Genomic DNA, 7,702 nt, shown 5'->3' with positions numbered 1-7,702 from the left:
TTAAAAAATCCGCTCCGCGCTCCATTCAAAATCATGCCGCTCCACTCCTCGCTCCGCTCCCACTCCACTCCGCTCACATACTATGCTTCTAAGAAGCATTAAGAAAGTGTTTCCGTGGTGTTCAGAAAGGTTAACTGACTGTTTTGGTGAATGTAACTCACTCTCTCTCACTCTCTCTCTCCCTCCAACTCACTTATGTGTATCCATTGTCTAAACGCCCTGCGTCGTCTTAGTTTGTGTTTTAATGTTTGTAAATACATGTATCATTGTAACGTAGTAAATGCTTAAGTAGTTGCTTTATTAAATACAATTATGCTAATTTCTGACTGAATCATTATCTCGCTCATGATACAAGCCCCTGAAGTGTCAGTTAATAAGCTACACGCTTTACAGAACTAAAAATACCTAAGAGGGTATTTGTTTATAGAGCTGGGAAAATTAAATTCTTGTGGCCACAGAATTTGTTTTCACAAGCTCTATAACTTAATTGAGCTATTTGCCTGTCTTGTAAAATGTGGTCCTTGCAATTAATAACAATTAACTTGTGGTTAAGTGCGGGGATGCACATGTATGCATATGGGTAAAATTAATAAGCCTCCCTAAATGGGAGATTTATTAACATGTAAGACCGGTCTGATCTAAATCTGTATGAATAATTATTAATTATAAATTATGAATTACGATATGCAAATTCCCCCCCTGATCGGACCGCCTTGTGTCTTTACACCTCTCTGTCTTTCACTGTCCTGACAAGAACGTCGGTCTCATCGGCTGTGAACGCTCCTGGCGCGCGCCTGGTAAATCCGCCGTTATAATAACAATCCGTCATGCAACATGCGCACCTGTTCTTAAAGGGTATGTTGGATGGCGCTCTGATTGGTTTATTTCACGTTACGCCCAAACCACACCTATGAATAATGAAGCTACTTCAGACCAACCCCTTTTAGATTTGTGCCAGGCGCAAGAGGCATTTATCCCGCCGGGAAAATAGCAACAGTGCCGGGACCCGCCCACAAAGTTACTTGCGCCATGCGCTTTGACACTTGCGTTTCAGATCGTTAAAACAGGGCCCAAAGTGTTTTATTTCTACAATATATGGTGTAAAAACGTCTTAGTGATGCCCTCTTCAGGTTGAACGGTGGCTACTGCAGTTGAATTTTCCTATTAGATGCTCCACACTTCATGACATAAACAGGTTTCAGCTCACCACGCCCTTGGTATGAGCTACCATGCCCCAGAGCCGGCTGCAGAAACAAACCAATGGACGGGCATTTAATATTGTAGAGGGGGGGCCTAATTATGACATCCAATAATTTTTTCTATAGGACAAAAACCAACTATTGCTACAACAGTTTCACGCCGATTTCAAGTACCAGGCGTTATTTGCGGGTGGGATATGTCCCCACCGTCGATATTGTACCCACCACTTTTGAAACATATCCCGGCACGAATGTACCAATACAAATAAACAAAACATCTACAGTTAACTAGCAGAGCATTTGTTTCGTTCGTTTTTTAAATAAGAGACGATCTAGCGCTGAAATGTGTTTTTTTAAATCAACTGATCAAATGCTTGTTGCCGCTGGCGCGGATAGGCTAATGTGTTTTTTTCTGGCTTGCGCACAGTCTTCACTCGGACGCGCAATCCGTTGTGGAGAGACTCTATTTATTCCGGTGAAATTAAAACACAAAATGTTCTGAAGATGTTTTGTCTCTGCCTGATATACAACCACTGATAAACATAATCAGTTTTGATGAAAACATTTTTTTATTAGAACGGATTAGAACCCAGAATCTCTGGCACGCTTGGCAAAAGTTCTACCCCTGGACCATTTACATTCACGTTAATTTCAAATATAAAGGCGTAATTGAACGACCACATAAACCTAAATCAATAACTATTTAAATCGATTAAAGGACATCGTAATGTTATTGTACATATCTTTTTTATGATTTAGCATTGTCAGGGCTGGTGCAACTTAAGAAGAGTAATAAAAATAACTGCCCCACTCACGACCTTAATACAGCTGAAGTCGACGTTTTTGGGAGTGGAATCTCCGCATGAGTTTCTCTTTCCATTCATTTCTGAATCTCCTGGTAAGGTCCTTCTCGAAGGCAAGTTGGATGAGATGGGCTTTCCGTTTGTGAAGCATGCTCTGCCGGTGTTCAGAATAGATGTTTTTGAGTGCGGAAAATGATTTTTCACACATAGCTGTTGATGCGCCTAGTGTCACAGCATTTGTCATGGCAGTAAGCACACTGGGCATTGCTTGCAGGGCACCGTTGAATTTGGTTAACATGTTGCTCAGTGTCCATTTTCCATCATCGGGAGGAAGTTCACTTTTACGGAGTTTGTTGTAAAGGAACTGGCGGCCCACGATATACTCTGATTCAACAAGTTCAGTGCCTGTTAGCTCCAGTAGAGGTTTTATCTTAACTGTATCCATAAAGTTCTCTCTGTCGGCCTCCGGGTCCAAGGCAGCCAGCGCACCAATAAGATGGCTATTACGCTCACCAAAACGCGCAGATAGCTCTCCGTGCACTGCATCCACAACACTATAAAACAACCTCTCCAGTTCAGATTTTTCATTAGTTTTGTTTTGTCCAACGCTTTCCTCCACTACAAAATCCCGTAGATTCTGATTCAAGACACGCTTTCTCTTACTTGGTCCAGTTGTTGTTGTCGCGTCGTCATTGGCGGCTGGTACAGATGTGTTCCATAACGCACAAAATGCTGTCTCATTGCGAAGTTGTCCAATGCATTCCGAAGCACTGTTAACGAGTGTTACAGCAGTATACAAGTCCATGTTCTCGGCTTGTAGCATGCGGTTTGGGGGCTCCCCTTACAAAAAATTACTGCAGGTTTTTTAGAAGTAATACTGCATGTAGAAAATGCAGTTTTTTGGACACGAAAAAACTGCATTATTGCAGTATACAGTAGTTGGAGTACAACTGCAGTAGAACTGCAACATAACTGCGGTAGTATTACAATAATACTGCAATATAACTGCGGTAGTATTACAATAATACTGCAATATAACTGTGGTAATACTGCAATATAACTGCAGTAGTACTCCAATAATATTGCAATATAACTGCAGTAGTACTACAATAATATTGCAATATAACTGTGGTAGTACTCCAATAATATTGCAAAATAACTGCAGTAATACTGCAATATAACTGCAGAAGTACTCCAATAATATTGCAATATAACTGCAGTAGTACTCCAATAATATTGCAATATAACTGCGGTAATACTGCATTATAACTGCAGTAGTACTACAATAATACTGCAATATAACTGCAGTAGTACTGCAATAATACTGCAATATAACTGCAGTAGTACTACAATAATACTGCAATATAACTGCAGTAGTACTACAATAATATTGCAATATAACTGCAGTAGTACTACAATAATACTGCAATATAACTGCAGTAGTACTACAATAATATTGCAATATAACTGCAGTAGTACTACAATAATACTGCAATATAACTGCAGTAGTACTACAATAATATTGCAATATAACTGCAGTAGTACTACAATAATACTGCAATATAACTGCAGTAGTACTACAATAATACTGCAATATAACTGCAGTAGTACTACAATAATACTGCAATATAACTGCGGTAGATCTGCAATATAAGTGCAGTAGTACTACAATATAACTGCGGTAGTACTGCAATAATACTGCAATATAGCTGCGGTAGCACTGCAATACATAATTCGACTAAAGTACAATACTACTGAAATGCAATACAAATAAAATGCTGTACAATACCATTGGAATACAACCAGAATATCCCAAATAAGTAAACAAATCTGCAATAATGAATTAAGGTACAAAACAGTGAATGTCTCAAACTGCAATGCAACAAATAACGTGATTTTTATTTTTATTTTATTTCAAATAACAGGCTGAGAGTTAGACAATGTATTTAAAGTGTTTATTTACAAATCATGCAAACATCTCCCCCCACATTATTCAGAGAAGTTGTGTTTTTTGAAGAGCTTATTCTTATTCCACTTCGTTCTTTTCACTGCCTTCATCTCAGATGTGGAAACACAATTTTGGAAGTAGTCTGCAATAAACAAACAAAAAGAATCAGAGACAATCTTTTCAGTTACTCTTCACCACAGGCATATATTATGCTTAAAATGAATCTGCAAGTTAATGCAGGAACACGCCACTGTTTTTTGAAATAGGAGTTATTCAATGGAATTAATATTGTGCCATAATTAAACAAACAAATCCAGCATTTGCAAACAAACTCAATCTGCTTTTTAAAGGAAAACTCGACTCATAAACAAAGCAAGCAATGCGCAAGTGAAAAGGTCAATTTGAGCGAAAATGCAGTGTGAGACACTTGGTAGGGACGCAAATTATTGGATTTTGGCCGATATTCGATATGCCGATATTTGCAAACTCATTTTGGCTGATACCGATATTTATACACATTTCCCCCCATATAATAATATATATATATATAAAAAAATACAGGCACGGCCCGTGTACTTTTTCGTTCATTCATTATTCTATTTCGGAATGAAAGATGACATTTAAAAAAGGGTGCAACTTGGTTTTTTGTTTAAAAGAAAAAATCAGAAATGGCTGTATTTTGTTTTCCAAATGTATTGTTGTCATCAAACAATAGTATTAGAAAATTGGACGACATTTCCGATCGTTTTTTAATCTGTAATATTTATTTGTACGTTTATTGTATTTCAAATGACTCGTAGCCGAAAAGTGATGGTCCGCCGAAGATTGATGGCCGGCCGCGGGAGCGCGCGCCGCGTGTTACAGGTGTATCGCCCATTCACTTTACGAATGCAGTTGCTTTTATGTGGATCAAGCAGACATAACGTGCAAATAAACATCACTCACCCAGTACAACCATTATTACAACCAACCTTCAGTGATTGAAGCCTCTACTTATTGATTGAAAGGTTATTTCTGCCCTGAAATGTGTTGCTTATATTAATGAGGTTAAATCTGACTGATTATTACTCACCCAGTACTTTTGACCTATTAAAATACCTGTAAAGGGCCAATACAACCATTATAATGCAGTATTTTACCTGCCAAAAAGTGATCACTTGATTTAAAAAAACAACACATTTCAGAGCTAGATGGACTCTAATTTGACAAACAAACAAATTGAATGGTCTGAAAGTTAACTGGAGATGTTTTATTATTTTGTATTGGTACATCCTTGCCACGAAGATGTTTTAAAAAGTGTTGGGGAGAATATTGAACATGGCAAAAGAGTGGTGAGTGGTGACATGTGTTAATGTGATCGCCCCCTCATCAGCGCTCCGCTGGCGGAGGGTGGCAAATAGGCACAACACCGGCTCTGAGTCATTTGAAATTATGAAATTATGACTATTTTTGATCTAAAAAACATACTAACATAAGGGCAACCCAGGAAACATTATAAAATAATAATAAAAAAAAATGTCAGGGGACCTTTAAAACTGCTCTAATGAGGACACTCGACAAAACTGACATTTTGGCACATATTGTGTGTGTGTTATGGTTTGTTCAAGCCTGAAAAAGAACTCGATACTGAAGCGCACCTTTTCCTCCACACAGCTGGACATTTAAGTTGCTGGCGCTCATGCTACGTTCACGGTCGTCACGTGCGCATAGTATATCCACCACACATTGGCAAGGCTCATCGGCAGAGATATTACTATCGGCCGATACCGATGATCATTAAGCTTTTATCGGCTGATACCGATGTCGTGCTGATGTCATCGTGCGTCCCTAACACTTGGCTTTATATAAGAGATCTCGGCTCAATTTTCTCACAAATGCAGTTGAGCAACTTCCTCTTCTAAAACAGTAGACAGCACTAAACTAGGTGATTAATTTAGTCTCCCAGGAGAAGCCCACTTGCCTTTGCATACAGCTGTGGAAAATGACCAGTGAACAGGTGTTTACTGTATCTTACTGTATCTATAATGAACCTTTTTGAGGTTTTCTTTAGCAAAATGTTATTCTATATCTAGACATATCCATATTAGATTTAATCTTATTGAATTACATCCTATTTATGTTAATTTATGGTTTATTGTTCAGCATTAATAATGAGTTTGAACACTCCAGATAAAAAGTTAAATTACTCACCCTCATGTCATTCCAACCCCGCAAGACACGGGGAACACAACTGAAGATATTTTTGATGAAATCTTTCTGTCACTCCATTGACAGTCTACACAATTTGCCCAATAACATGCATTTCTGGAAAAAAAATTTAAAGTCTGTGAGTGCATATTTGTTCCACCCCAGCCATCGTCTTCTGTTTTTAGTTGTTACCAGTACATTTTCCTGGAAATAGCAATCACACAAAAAAAGTAAGTTAGCCTACTTAAAAAAAAAAAAAAAAAAAAAAAAAATCTTTTCTACACATAATGTCAAACTACTGAACATAATTTGCTTGTATTTTCCAGTAAGTTAGTGTCTGATATTTCTAATATTCCTGATATTAAATTTAAACAAGTAAAGTCACCGTGTATAGCACTTCATACAATACAGATAACGTTAGTTTTTTTAAAAAAAAAATGTGTTAAAAGTGATAGACAATATGCTGCAAAGGGCAAACATAAGTTACACAATCTGCTGTGACGCAGTTAACACTAACGTTAAACAGTGTAACGTTAAACCGGAGAATGGTAAAACTAACATAATAGAAGCGGCGTTTCCTCTTATTTTCCCACCGGGTTGAACAACATATACGTAAAGTCTTTTTTACACCAATCTAAAATAAAAAAAAGAGAAATATGAGGACATTATATGTTATAATTTACTCACCTCTAAGCTGAATGACTTGACAAGGCCTCGCGCAATGAACTTCTTTTCTTCCAGAAAACGCTTCTCTTCCATTCCACTTGTTAATGACCGTCGTCACCACGAGTAATGCTGTCATGTCTTCGTGTTTTAATTGTGATAGTTCATAAATATGAACCTATATGAACGATAATTTCAGTGAGGAAATCAACCAAACCATATTTTATGGAGCAGACACTACGCGGAAAGACGCTGACTGACAGTAATGAGCATCAGCTGCTCTCGAGACTCGTTGTCAGGACAACGCCCGCGGCGCGTGCGCGCGAAGGAAGCTCGTCACATGGGCTATGTCTCGCACAAAACAGCAGAACTGCAGTACAGTTTAATATTGGTAGGCCAAGACTTCGAATGCAAAAAACAAAAACTTCATCTGTCTTTTTTTGCTCCTTTATTTAGGTTCAGTAATTTCACTTTTTAATGGCAAAACTGATATCATTGCCTGAGAGCCCAATAAAAACAAAAAGATAAAAAAAAAAATTATTAGTTTTCTCTATCAAAAAAAGTCTATCACTTTTTAAAGTGTATCACTGAACTGAAGTTATTGCAACTACTTCATTATACTGCAAATCTACTGTTGTACTGCAGTTTTACTTCACTATTCTGAAGTTGTACTTTTTGTACTGCTGTTTTACTGCAGTTGCACTTCAATGTACTCTAGTCACATTGTATCTATACTGCAGTTATACTTCGTTAATACTGCAAATCTACAGTTGTACTGCAGTCACATTATATCTATACTGCAGTTATACTTCGTTAATACGGCAAATCTACAGTTGTACTGCAGTCACATTGTATCTATACTGCAGTTATACTTTGTTAATACTGCAAATCTACAGTTGTAC

The 7,702-nt window shown here is 37.7% G+C and overlaps 1 long non-coding RNA gene across 1 annotated transcript; it reads right to left on the bottom strand.

Annotated features, from left to right (window-relative positions):
• Positions 1 to 3,862: 3,862 nt before the first annotated feature.
• On the bottom strand, positions 3,863 to 7,160 carry LOC120467016 (uncharacterized). The gene is made up of 3 exons (XR_005620081.2): positions 6,825 to 7,160; positions 6,141 to 6,254; positions 3,863 to 4,092 (listed from the first exon to the last, which is right to left on the bottom strand). It is a non-coding gene; the product is annotated as an uncharacterized LOC120467016 (long non-coding RNA).
• Positions 7,161 to 7,702: the final 542 nt, after the last annotated feature.

The sequence above is a fragment of the Pimephales promelas genome, chromosome 8, assembly GCF_988280905.1.
Source record: "Pimephales promelas chromosome 8, fPimPro1.hap1.1, whole genome shotgun sequence".
NCBI lineage: Eukaryota > Metazoa > Chordata > Actinopteri > Cypriniformes > Leuciscidae > Pimephales > Pimephales promelas.
Note: the sequence above shows the minus strand (reverse complement) of the source record. Positions and strands in the feature narration are given on the sequence as shown.